We start from the raw sequence: 12,925 nt of genomic DNA, 5'->3' as shown, positions 1-12,925 counted from the left end.
GTATCTTCAAATACTCTACAGTTTACTTTACAGTTGTACTGTACTGAATGTAGCCCTATCATCAGTTAAATTTCCGGAAAAAAAAACAAAACAAAACTTCCACTCCCAGAAAAGCTTGCGGTGGTACCGCCTCTAAGGCCGAATTAATACATTTCGGATGTAGTGATCAGCTCGAATTCAGGCTCAGTCAGTTTGGCTGCGTTTTTTGATTTAGTTGCAAAGCTCTACTGGGTAGCTGTCAGTATTCTGTTAACATCTTTGGCTGAAGCTTTTGGCATATTGCATTTTTTATCCCCTATGAACTAAACATTCCATGCTGTACTCTTTCAGATTTGTTATTCGTCTAGTCAGCTATACTGCAATAGATTTTTGTACTGAACATTAAGTTCTCAGCCGGTATTGTTGACCTTCCAGAGTGAACTGTTCCCTGGAGCCAACTTAATGCTGCATTTACCTTACTTACTGCTTTCTAGCACACTACAGCGCCTGGATCTTGAATACCTTTGATTTGAAACAGGTCAGCCTTAGCAGAAATGAACTAGGATGTTAACGTAATGATATCGTAAAAGTGATGCATTGAACTGATATGCTACGTTTGTAATAGAACATTGCTTAATTGGCTATGAAACTTTTAGGGTAAAAAGTGAATTGTTTAACAAATTAGTTAATGGGGCACAAAGGCTGGTCTTTTATAGCATATGTAAAAAACGCAGTGAAACGATTGTATCATTTGAAGTTAGAAAGATACAACAAGCAGCAGAAGTATTGAATAATAAACATTTTTATCCATACTGAAGGTCTGATTGCGTTTCCCCTCACTCACAGGCAAAAATGTTATATTAGGGTTTACCTTAAGAACTTTCTTATGTTTATTTCGTTTGCTGGCAAGGTATGTGAACTATTCCAAAAGAACCTTAATAACCACAATCCAACAGGCAAAGCAATAAAAGAATAAAGAATAGATCATACACGTTATACAATTACGCTGTAGCAGTAATAAGGGAGATGTTTACAGAGATTACGTAGAATAAGCTACAATTCAAATAAATAACACATTAAATGAAACTGTAAGAGTTAGTGAATTAATTAAACGATTTATAGGTGTAATACTATTTCAGTTAGTTTACTACACAGTTGACACCTGAAACATATATTTTTGCATATAAATTAAAACATTAGGGAGATGTAAATTAGTATGCCTGAGATTAAAGAATGTAAATACAGCCGGTCAATTAAAAGTGAATAGAGGGAGATGATGGTATAAGGTCAGAAATAACTATTGTAAATATGTAGTAAATAGTAGTGACGGCAAAAGGATATAATCAAAGAGACCAGTCCTGTGGCATAGAGGGGCAAAGTTTTGTGACCCCAGGCCACCTGTGCTCTATTAGCGTCACAAGTGTCTGAAAGTAGTACTGGTGGTGGAGGATGAGCTTGAGTGTCTGTTTTGCTGCTTTGGGCAGTGAACCCTTCGCTGAGCTGAGCAAACAGGCGATCTGTGGGGAGCACACAAGCCTTCTGTGCTCAACTCAGCAGATGTAGAAAGTCTGTGAGCAGCCTAGGGAAGTAAAGGTAGGTTGCTGTGCAGGACTCGCAGCTGTTCAGATTCATGTAAGTTAACTATCAGCAGGTGAAATGGATAGGCTAATAGGGCTTCCTAGGCAGGAACAAATGGAATTTGGGGCTCTCACCTAACCTGAGAATGGCCATCCCCCTCCTCCTAGCAGGACAAATGGGCCAGTTGGGGTTAAGTCATGGAAACATCAAGCAAGGTAATAGGATAAAGTGTGTGTGTGTGTGTGTGGGGGGGGGGGGGGCAGTTCGGGTACAGGAAGTGAATATTTTAGTCAAGGTTATGAGTAAAAAGGTATAATCAAAGAAAGCAGAGCAGAAAATTTTCTTTAAAAATTGTGTTTTATTAGAATGACTAGTATCAGTAGCAGGCTAGAAATTTACATCAGATATGATGTACCTGGATTGGTAAGTTACGTGTGTGTTTGTGTGTCCGTGCTTGTGTGAGAGAGAGAGAGAGAGGGGGACTGGTGGGATTTTGACGGTCCTGGATGCAGGTTTTAAAGAAAGCCCCCCCCCCCCCCAGAACCACCCCAGATTTGAGAGGAGGATGCTAGACTATAAGTAAATGAGGAAGAGGAAAATATGGAGAAAATAAAATATTTTAAGATGTGAAAAGGAGTGAGGAGTCAATGATGCAAAGAGAGAATATGCTGAACAGAAAGTGTTATAACCTTTAACATTGACTGAAGGAGTATCCTGTATCCCCCCCCCCCAGAACCACCCCAGATTTGAGAGGAGGATGCTAGACTATAAGTAAATGAGGAAGAGGAAAATATGGAGAAAATAAAATATTTTAAGATGTGAAAATGAGTGAGGAGTCAATGATGCAAAGAGAGAATATGCTGAACAGAAAGTGTTATAACCTTTAACACTGACTGAAGGAGTATCCTGTATCCCTACAAATATACAGTAGCATTTTTGTGGGATATTCAAGTAGGAACGTTTTGAAAGAATAAATAAACAGGAAGGAATTTCAGGCAGCTGATCCTAGTCTGGAGAATGTACACTCAATGTTGTTTTAAAAAAGCTGAATTTGAAATATCAGCATATAGATAGAATCAACATATAGGTAGAATGACAAGACAGTGCTGGTAATTATTCATGCCTCAATGCTTAAAAGCTATGCACATGGAAGATAATGTTATCTATATAGTCAGAAGTATTGAAGGGGGAGCTGAGGCTAATCTTTTTTGGTGTTCTGAATTGCACTGTAATGCTTCTTCGCAAAGAGCATTTTAGCAAGTTGGTTAAGAATAAAAGAGTGATTAACTTAGTCAAGACCTTTTTTTTTCAAATCATTGAAGAAAACTGTTATGAGAAGGTCCTTGTCCATGTTCAGAAATATTGATTAGTGGCTTATTATAAACCTGCTGTGAATGGAGGCAGGTCAAAAACATGTTCTGAACTGTTGAGCAGGTATTAGTCTTTAGTAAAGAAGATTTGATTGGGAGATTTTTTTTCCCTCATTGTCTGGATATTGTTTATAGGTTTGAGATTGGTCTGCAGTGATCCAGGAATAAGAATTGGATATCATTAGCAAGGGAATAATTATTGATGTTCTCCAAGAACAGGAATATATTTCATTATTTATTTATTTATTTCACATTTGTTAACCGGGTTAGTCCAACTAAGTTTGCAAACAAACCCATTTTAAGTGGAGACCCGAGGGGAAAAGCCCCCGCAAACATAAGTAAAAATAAAGTGACGATATGCAAATATTAAATAACAATCACAATACAAAATAATTGTAAAAAAATAAAAGGTTATTAATAGTTTGCATTACACTGATAGTAAGCAACCCATTTTCAGTGGAGACCTGAGAGGAAAGAGCCCCAGCAAACATAAGCAAAGATAAACATACAGGGCAGAAAGTATTATAAACAACACTGCAAATATGAAATTAATTATAAAGAGAAAAAAAATTATGAACATTAAGGGTTGCTCTGATAGTAGTGGACTAAAATTTACTACATATGAGAGTAAAAGCAAAAAGATAATAGTTCAAAAGAAGAACAATGCATAGACATTGATAGGAAGTGGGGGGTAGTGTGGAGAATGGGAGGGGGTTATAGTAGTAGAGCTGAGGGTTTAGGAGATTAGTTTAAGCAGAAGTTACTAACAAAGAAAGAAAGGAGATGCAACAGGTTATACAGTGGGAGAGACTAAGACTACGTGTGGTCAGTGCAACGGCATAATTTCAAGTTTAGTAGGTGGGATTTAAGCTCCTTTTTAAAACAGGGAAAGGAAAGGTTGGATCTAATATGGAGAGGGAGTTTGTTCCAATTTAGTGAGACAGTGTGTTTGTAAAGTAGATTGCCAATATTCCTTTTGGGTTTATAAACTGAGAGAAGATGCTGTAATAGTGAAAAAGGACGAGACTTTTTCCTGAAGAACTTAAAGTGCATCATTTCTAATGGATAGCAGTATCCTGTAGTTTGAATAGATTGATATGGACCATAGGTGCAGAGATGCATGTGAAGTGAAATGTATATTGATCAAAGTAATGTTTTAATGAATTGCAGATTACATGGGAAATGAAAGTGGAAAAGGAAGTATGTTTGATTAAGAGCAGTGAAAGTGGCTTTTGTCTGCAGTGTAAATGGTCTGATTTAACAGGTTTGTTGTGTAATTGTAGCTTATGAAATACATGGAGATGGTTAAATTATGCATAGTAGGACTTAGAATTGTTAGCTAACTTGTTTTGTCTGTTTTTTTTTTTTTTTAATGTGGTGGATAGCTTTAGCTCCCCTCTTTTTTATTTCTGGCTTCCCATCTGAGTTTCAGAAAGTATGCATGATCAGAAGGGAAATTAAAGGTGTTGCAAGTAAATCAAGCCTCATCATGATTCTACAGATGATGCATAATATCGTTAACTAGCTAGGAGCATTTGTTTTCCACAATGTGGCAGTGCTCTGAATGGTAACTAAGACCAGTATCCATATTGTTTGGAAACCTCCGTTATTTCATTATTGATTAGTACTGAAGATTTTTTTAAGGAGCAATGTGAACTTAAGACTGCAGAAATTATGATAAAGTTATCCTTTGTACGAGAAGTTAAACCAAGGCCTCATCTGCTTGGGTTGGTGGTAACTCTGGCGGATGTAGAAGATTCCATGGCACCTAGTGAAAAGAGTAGGAGTTCTTTATTTACATAAGCCATAATTTACGTGACTGTGTAAAATACTTATTTACATTCCTACTTATTTACATTCTAGAGGCTCACTTTCAGTTTTAATTTTATTTATGTACATTTTATATATATATATATATATATATATATATATATATATATATATATATATATATTTATTATTTACAAATCACATTTTCCTTTTTCATTTTGTGTCATCATATACAACTCATACTTATTACTTTTTTGACCCCCACTCACGTTTCCACAACCTAAACCTTATTTTGTTCAACATCATTGCTAAGTCCCAATTTTCATTGAACATTATTTCCGAAACTCCCTGATTCCAGATTAACCATAATATAGCAAACATTTTTATCGAGATTTTCCACCTCTGTTTTACTTTTATGTCTGTATTAACCAAATTCAGTCATGTCATGTCCATGTTGAAATTAAATTCATTCCCATATTTTCTCTGTGTAATCTAATTTTTTCCCATAACATTTTTACGCTTTTGCATTGTATAAAAACATGTTTACACATTTCAGATTTACACAGTATAGACAGACTCTGTCTTTTATACTTTATATGGCGTATTTGCCTTCACTGGTAGCTTTTGTATAGACAACCTCCATAGAAAACTTGACCTTCTATATGTGTTTTACATCTTCATTCTTGCAGCAATAGCATTCCTTTTCTCATTGTTTAATTCCTTCCAAGGATATATCCTGTAATACTTTTCCATAATATTTTCATACCATTTTTTCTATCATTTTCAATTTTTTCGCATTAATTTCCCCCAAATAACCTTATCTTGATAATAGTTTTCTATTTCTTTATTACAACAGCTCCTCCTTTTTAGAACAAAATAAAATTAGGCATTACATTTTATACTTCACACTTAATATCTTCATTATTAATGTAGCCTTATTATCTTTTAAATGTTTCATTACTGTGTATAAATTTAAGGATGACATATACACAGGATTTGTTTACTCTAAGCCTCCTTTTTCATTATGCACATATAACACCCCTCTTTTTACAGGATTTAACCTTGATCCCCAGGTAAAGGAAAATATTATATTGTATACATCTTTCTCTAAATTTAAAGGTACACTAAAGGCACTAGTTAAATAAGTAGTTTTTGCTAACAGTACTGAATTTAAGTACACTTAAGTACACAAGGCGTAAAAGACTTCCAAAGCCCATACATTTTTTAAATTTCTCTATTTTTTCTTTCCATATATAATTTATTATTTTTTGCTTCCACACATTTACTCCAAGGATCTTAATTTTTTTCTTTATTAAATTCAGCTCCACCAATCTTTCCTTCAAAACCTAAGCCTTGACTTTTATCTTTATTTAATACTAACCCAGACACCTTTATATCTTCTTGGAACGGCTTTATTACTACATTCATGCTAACTTTATTTTTAGTTGTGATGATAATGTCATCTGCCTAACAATATGGGCATTTTTATCCTTTCCTTAGAAATATAACTATTAGTATCCATCTCCTTATTCATGTATGTTCGTATTACATTCATTACTAGTGTGAATAATGTACCACTCAATGGGCATCCTTGCCTAATGCTCTTCTCTATCTTTATATCTTCACTTAACCATACATTTATAATAATCTCTACTGGTTTACTGTGATATAGTTAACACTCAAACATAGACCCATCTGAAATGTCGACTAAACCGTTGAACACGAAAAGTCGAGAAGTCCGGAATGTCGCAAACACACTTCCTGTTGCGAATTCCACCTTTCTCGACATCCGTGGTGTGCATTCCGACACTGTACACCATGTGATGTTATGATTTTGCAGTGGGGCAAGCCCCACACACCCCCTGCACATTATATATTTCAACTCTGAGACCCCACTACAGTGGGGAAAAGGGTAAATCTCCCAATCCCCACTGTACCGTGATCTCTAGTGACAAGATTTACTTCATCTGTGCGAATACACTATGCATTCGCTGAACCAAGATTCGCACAACTGAAGGTTCGGCAACATAGGTCAGCCAGTCATTATTCGACAACATGTGGTTGCCGAACCATCCCTCGAAATTTTAAATGTAAACCATAATGCACCACTCAATGGGGATCCTTGCCTAATACCCTTCTTTAACTTTATATCTTCACTTAACCATGCATTTATAATAATCTTTACTATGTTATACTTGTATGCTAACATACACATTTTTAATCCTCTGACCTATATTATACATATCAAATATATCCCATAATACTGAATAATGTATCGAATCAAATGCTTTACTTACGTCTTCTATCATCACTTTGGCCTGAACATTTCTAACTACTATATCATCTACTAATTCCCTAATTATTAATAAGTCTTGTACTTTTTTACCTTTTATACCAAACACATAATCATTTACAACAGTACCTTCTTTTCCCTTCATCCTTTTGTGTAATATTTTCATAAAAATCTTATAATCCATATTTAATACAACTGGTCTCAGATTTTGAATTCCCTCCTTCTCTCATTTTTTCCATATAAATCTGAAGATATTGCCGCATAACTAAAAAAAGTTCTCTAACCATCCATTTAATACCTTTATAGACCATTTGTTTTCTCCATAGTCAGATTATTATACATTTTATATTCTGTTCCGTCTGGTCCTGCTGTTTAATCTAAGTTCATTTCTTTTATTACCTGATCTAGTTATTCGATTTCTTGATCTACTTATTCTATTTCTATCTCTTTTTCTAAATCCTTATTCACCACGTCTGAAGATGTACCGTGTCTAACTTCTCTAGTCTTTTCTACTGTCCTAATATATTTTTACTATATTCATAATCTCCTCTTGTGTGTTGCATATCCTACCTGAAGCTTTCATTTTCTTCATTATACCATTTCCTGTGATAATTCTACTTAAATATGGTGCAATTTCTTCTTTTTTTCCTTTAAAAATATTTTGGTTTATCTTATTCATTTCATATATTTTATGTTCTTTACTAAATACATTTTTATCATTCTTCTCTATACACTCAGTCATATCATTATTTAAATTCGTATAAGTCCTCTGTTCTCTGTATATTTTCTTTTTTTCCCATGTTATATATAAAATTTTTTTATATTTCAGTTTAAAATGTAACCACCATTCTGACCAGTCTTTGTAACATTCACTCATTTCTACAAGATCTTGCCATAATCTCATGGTCTCTTTTCTCCCTTTATCATCCCATGTCACTTCATTGATTCTTTTTATGCCTTTCCCTATTGTTATATAATCATGTCCTTTTACCGTAATCAATACTGCCCTATTATCTGCAAACCCTGTCAGTAATACTCTTTGAGTGACCGCTACTAAACTTCCTGGTAATAAAAAGTAATCTATTTCTATTCTTCTCTCCCTTCTTCTGTATATCCAAGTCTCTAAATTCCATATTTTTAACTGTCCATATTTTATAATATTCTTTACTACTTTAACATCATAAGCCTTTTTGTTTGGTTGTTTTGAATTACAATTAAAGTCCCCTACTACAATTATGTCCATATTAACCACTACGTATTCTATTACCTTTTTTGAACATCTGTTTCCTCTCCTTTTTATAACATAAGCATATAATGCAATAATTCTCATAACATGTCTCTAGCTTGTGTCATTAACAGTAACATCTAACACTGTAATTGTATCTTATATAATACAACTATTCCTGAACAGGCCTCTTTCCTGAAATTTCATATTGCGTTTTTTCCCCCACCACACTTCTGTTTGGTATTTTTCTGTTTTTGACAAATATCTAATATCTTCTAGTATAATGACGTCACTGTCTAACTTTTTATACCACTCCAAAATTCCTGTCCTTCTTTTCAACTTTTTACAACTCTTCACATTTATTGACAAAACTTTACACGTAACTCTACTTTAAATAATAGATAGTATTTATCTTTTCCCTTTTTTCTTTTGTCTTCTATATTTTTTGTTTTCTTTCTGTCACTCTTTTTCCAGTTGAATTTCCTTTTTAACTGTATTCCACTTAGCATCATCATTCTCATTTAAACTTGACTCTTCTTCAACATTTACTATATTTAAATCTTCTTTCACTTTATTTTTTTTGAGTTACTCGTTCCATATTGGCATTACTACTATCTTTTTTTTCAATTTTTTCCCTTCTACATCCTTTTTTATAGTTTTGTCCGTATTACCGTGCTATATTACATTCTCTGTTATATCTGATACTATGTCATTTTCTTCACACTCCCCCCCCCCCCCAAATGTCTCACTATTTTACATTTATAACATTTAGGTTCATGATCTTTTGCATCATGTCCTAAACCCCCACATATAAAACATTTTCTTTGTTCACAATTTTTAATTAAATGATCCATTTTTCCACACAAAATCACATTTTTAGCTGGCCTCAGTATCTCCCCATACCTCTGTCTCCTTCAACATTAATAACACTGCGAATATGTACAATACAATAATTTTCCATTTTCAGTATCAAATTGCAATGTTTCCCTAAAAGAGGGCTTAAGCACATATAAGTTCCAGTGTGAACAGTCTTTCTTTTTTTCATATTCCTCTATAAACTTTTCCATTATCTGTCCAGTTTTGAAAATAACGTCACAAAACAGCTCTTTATTAATTTGTATAAATGCTCTTACCTAATTTGTTTTAATCCTGAGCATCTTTATAACTTCATCTCATAGCTTGTATCTGTCCATTGGAACATCTTCCTTCTTTTCAACTTGAACCTTAAGCAGTCTTGTTCTTCTAAGATTTGTTTGTTCTACTTGCTTACCACATATTCCTTCTCTCACCATCTCCACATATGATTTCTTCACTGTCTGTGTCTCCTCACACTGCTGCCCTTCTTCCTTTTATATTCTATTCATCCTTTCTCCCTAAGACAAATCCCTTCCATTTTCTGGTTCACTTTCTTCCACCGTTTCCGACAGTATATCATCCTGCAACCCTCACAACTGGAGGTTTATAACAATACAGTCCTGTGTTGCATCCTCGGATTCAAAAACTTCTGCTGAAACACCTCATCTGAATCTATCTCCACTACATCTGCTATCTTCATAGGATTATAGGAGGTTACTTGGCTAATGGCACTGGGGCCCTTACAAGCCTAGCCAAGAGTTTATCCCCAAAAAGAAACCTCACTCAGCACTTGTCGCCCCTGTCAATAAGGGACCCAGGTGGAACCCCTGGGACAAATTTGTGGCTTCACATCCACTCATCAAGGTTGCATTTGAAAAGGGTCAGCGAGGTACTCTGACATGTATGGGAAGTTTATTCCAGAGACGGGGCAGCCTCTGGGAGACAATCCTGTCTCTCCATCAGGTTTTGTTGATGTCGCATATTAGATTCAGGTCTTTTAAGTGGGTAATGCACAAGGAGTTAGACTTACAGATATGGAACAACTCCAGTAGGGCAGGGTCCAAGATTGCCTTGTAGGTGAGACACCAATCACCTCTGAGCAATCTGTACGATTTGGAGAAGAGAGATAATGATATGAGCCTGTCCATATAGGGCAGGTGTTGGAAGCCATGGATTCTCTTTGTGAGGTATTTCTGTGGCCTTTCCAGTTGGTGCAGATGTTTGTAGAGGTACATACCAAACGGGGCATTATACTCAATTATTAATCTAATGAGGGAGGAGTATAGAGAGGCAATAACCTCCTTTTTGCTGGATACAATCCCTTTACGTATGAGATGAACCACGTAAAAGGCTTTTCTGAACACTGCCGCTACATGATGGTCGAATGTGAGATGGTTATTAACCTGCGTACCTAGGTCTCTCACCACAGGTTGTGTGTTTAGGGGGTTGCCTTTGATGTGTTAATCAGCAGGGGCCAAGTTTCTGCCGAATGGTATGATAATACATTTTTTTGCATTTAGCTTGAGACCATGACTTTGGCACCAGTCATCAGTTGCTGTGAAACCCTCTTGCAGTATGTTAACTTCATTTGGGGAGTCATTGACAACACCCAACTTACAGTCATCCACAAACCTGGTCAGGCACAGTACTTTTGCCTTTGCCTGGACCTCTGAGAAGTAGATGCCAAACAGTAGGGGTCTGAGAACAGATCCTTTGGGAGCTCCACTAGTGACAGGTCTGCTATTGTATGTAATTTGAAAAGGCTCAACTGCCTTTTCTTCCTTCTCCGACACACCATGCTCCTCTCTCGAGCTATCCTTAGCTTCCAACTCCTTATTCAATGAATTAAACATATCTGCTGTTCGATTAACAGCACCAGAATCATGATTTACCTTAGCATTCAGCCGTACAACCTTCATCTTTTCTTGTGGTAGCTTCCTACTTATCCGAGCTGTCTTCGTGCCTGGACTGGAAGCAGGAAGCAAAACTAGCCACACACAAATGTGTCCCCCTACAGAAAAAAGTAGGGGAAATGCCCTGATGCCCTGGCCAAATTTTCCCCAGTAGTAGAAATACCACCTTGGGTCTCCCCTGAAAAGACATTACTAGACTATTGGGACTAACCCAGTGGACAAAGGGTAAATAAGTAACAAATAAAATGAGTTTAGTAGAATAGAAAGATCTGAGATTAGGAGGTCCACCTTCATCACTTTCAAGACTATAGCTAGAAGGGTTTAGACAGTCCATCATCAAAAACTTAGCTATCTAATCCCCTCCCCCTTTGTCCATAAGGCTGTGTAACTAAAGTCTCTTTTGTAGGTCACTTTTCCTGCATGTAAGATGGTCTTGGGCTACTGTGTTTATTTTTAGTGTGTTGGGGGTAATTGTGGTGCCTTGTCTTGAGGGTTATGTGTAATTCATTTAGTCTTTTCTCTTTGCTTCTGATCAGTGGTGAATGCCAATGGGGGAGACACCTAAACCTTGCAAAGTTTTGGTCCCACCCCTTGGCAGCCACCTTTATTTTATATTATTGCTGTTAGTTATAATGGTGTACCATTTAGACATTCTAGTTGAAGAAAGGTCATTTTATGTACAAAATTATTTCTTATGCTTGTTTTATGCTTTATTTTATTTTTTGTTCTTGAGACCTAGAAAGTATTTTTTCTTATGATGTCAGCAAATGTTAAAATCGAACAATTTGTTTTTCCTTGCTTTTTACGTTAACTTTCTTTAACCACAAAATTGTTTTCATCAAAGCTAAAAATACTTCTTAACTGTACAGATTTTCACAGGCTGTCCAGATTTTTGCTCCTAATTTTTGTCTGTCCCTTATAAAATGTATGTATTTCTGGCAAATCATTGAGAATTTATATCAATAAATAATAACAGGCATTTAAGTTTCAGATTTCATATTCTACAGAAAATGCATGTTAATGCTAAACCTTATAGTGTATGTATTTATTTATATATATATATATATATATATATATATATATATATATATATATATACACATATGGTTCCCCTTCAGAAGGTCGAACGTCTGAAATCTCGAAATTCATATGGTCAAGACCATATGCTCGAAATTTCAGAAGCTCGACCTTCTGAATGGGGATCGGCATACAGCGCAGAACGGGAGAGTTACCTTTCTGCGCTGTAGTGCGATCTTGGAGTTGGTATAAATAAGTAGCGGTGGTGTGGGGGGTGCAAGGGGGCTTGCCTCCCTGCAGAAACATTTAGTGTTACGTTGTGTTTTTTTTTTCCTTTCAGAAGGTCGAGCTTCTGAAATTCGAGCATATGGCTTCCACCATTTGAATTTCGAGATTTCAGCCGTTCAACCTTCTGAAGGGGAACTACATATGTATATATATATATATATATATATATATATGTTATGTACTATATTTCATATAGACATATATGTATGTGTGTGTGTTATACTAATATATATATATATATATATATATATATATATATATATATATATATATATATATATGATATTTCTCTGTATGTTTCCTTTTCATTTTTGTACATTGTCACATCCTTGTAACTATTGGGGCTTCTCCCCCAAGCCTCTGCTGAAAAAGGGCAACTGCCCAGTTAAACTATCCTGGTAAACATATTTAAAATAAATAATAATATTTACGTTTATAAGAGCAATATTTAAAAATTGTAGTTATTTTTGGCTTTATCCAGATTTCTTTAGGTTACAGGTTGAGAGGTACAAAGCTGAACCAATTTTTCTTGGTTTGGTCTTCCAGCCTTGTTTAGGCTTCAGTGTCAGTTGTGATCATATGTTTGTCTGGCTGATGGAAATTTCTTCAGCTGCTGACCTCATTTGTTTTGTATTTT

The 12,925-nt window shown here is 35.3% G+C and overlaps 1 protein-coding gene across 1 annotated transcript in view; it reads left to right on the top strand.

The window, feature by feature from the left end:
* The first annotated feature begins 209 nt into the window (after nt 1–209).
* The window catches only part of RMDN2 (regulator of microtubule dynamics 2), a 1,837,333-nt gene continuing 1,824,617 nt past the window's right edge, over nt 210–12,925 (top strand). The window contains exon 1 of the mRNA XM_044057972.1: nt 210–517. The gene's annotated coding sequence lies outside the window, so the exon portion shown is untranslated. The remainder of the gene's footprint in view (nt 518–12,925) is intronic.

Source organism: Protopterus annectens, chromosome 1.part2 (genome assembly GCF_019279795.1).
Source record: "Protopterus annectens isolate FY-2018-M chromosome 1.part2, PAN1.0, whole genome shotgun sequence".
In the NCBI taxonomy this organism is placed as follows: Eukaryota; Metazoa; Chordata; order Ceratodontiformes; family Protopteridae; genus Protopterus; species Protopterus annectens.
This window is presented reverse-complemented; position numbering and strand designations above follow the sequence as displayed.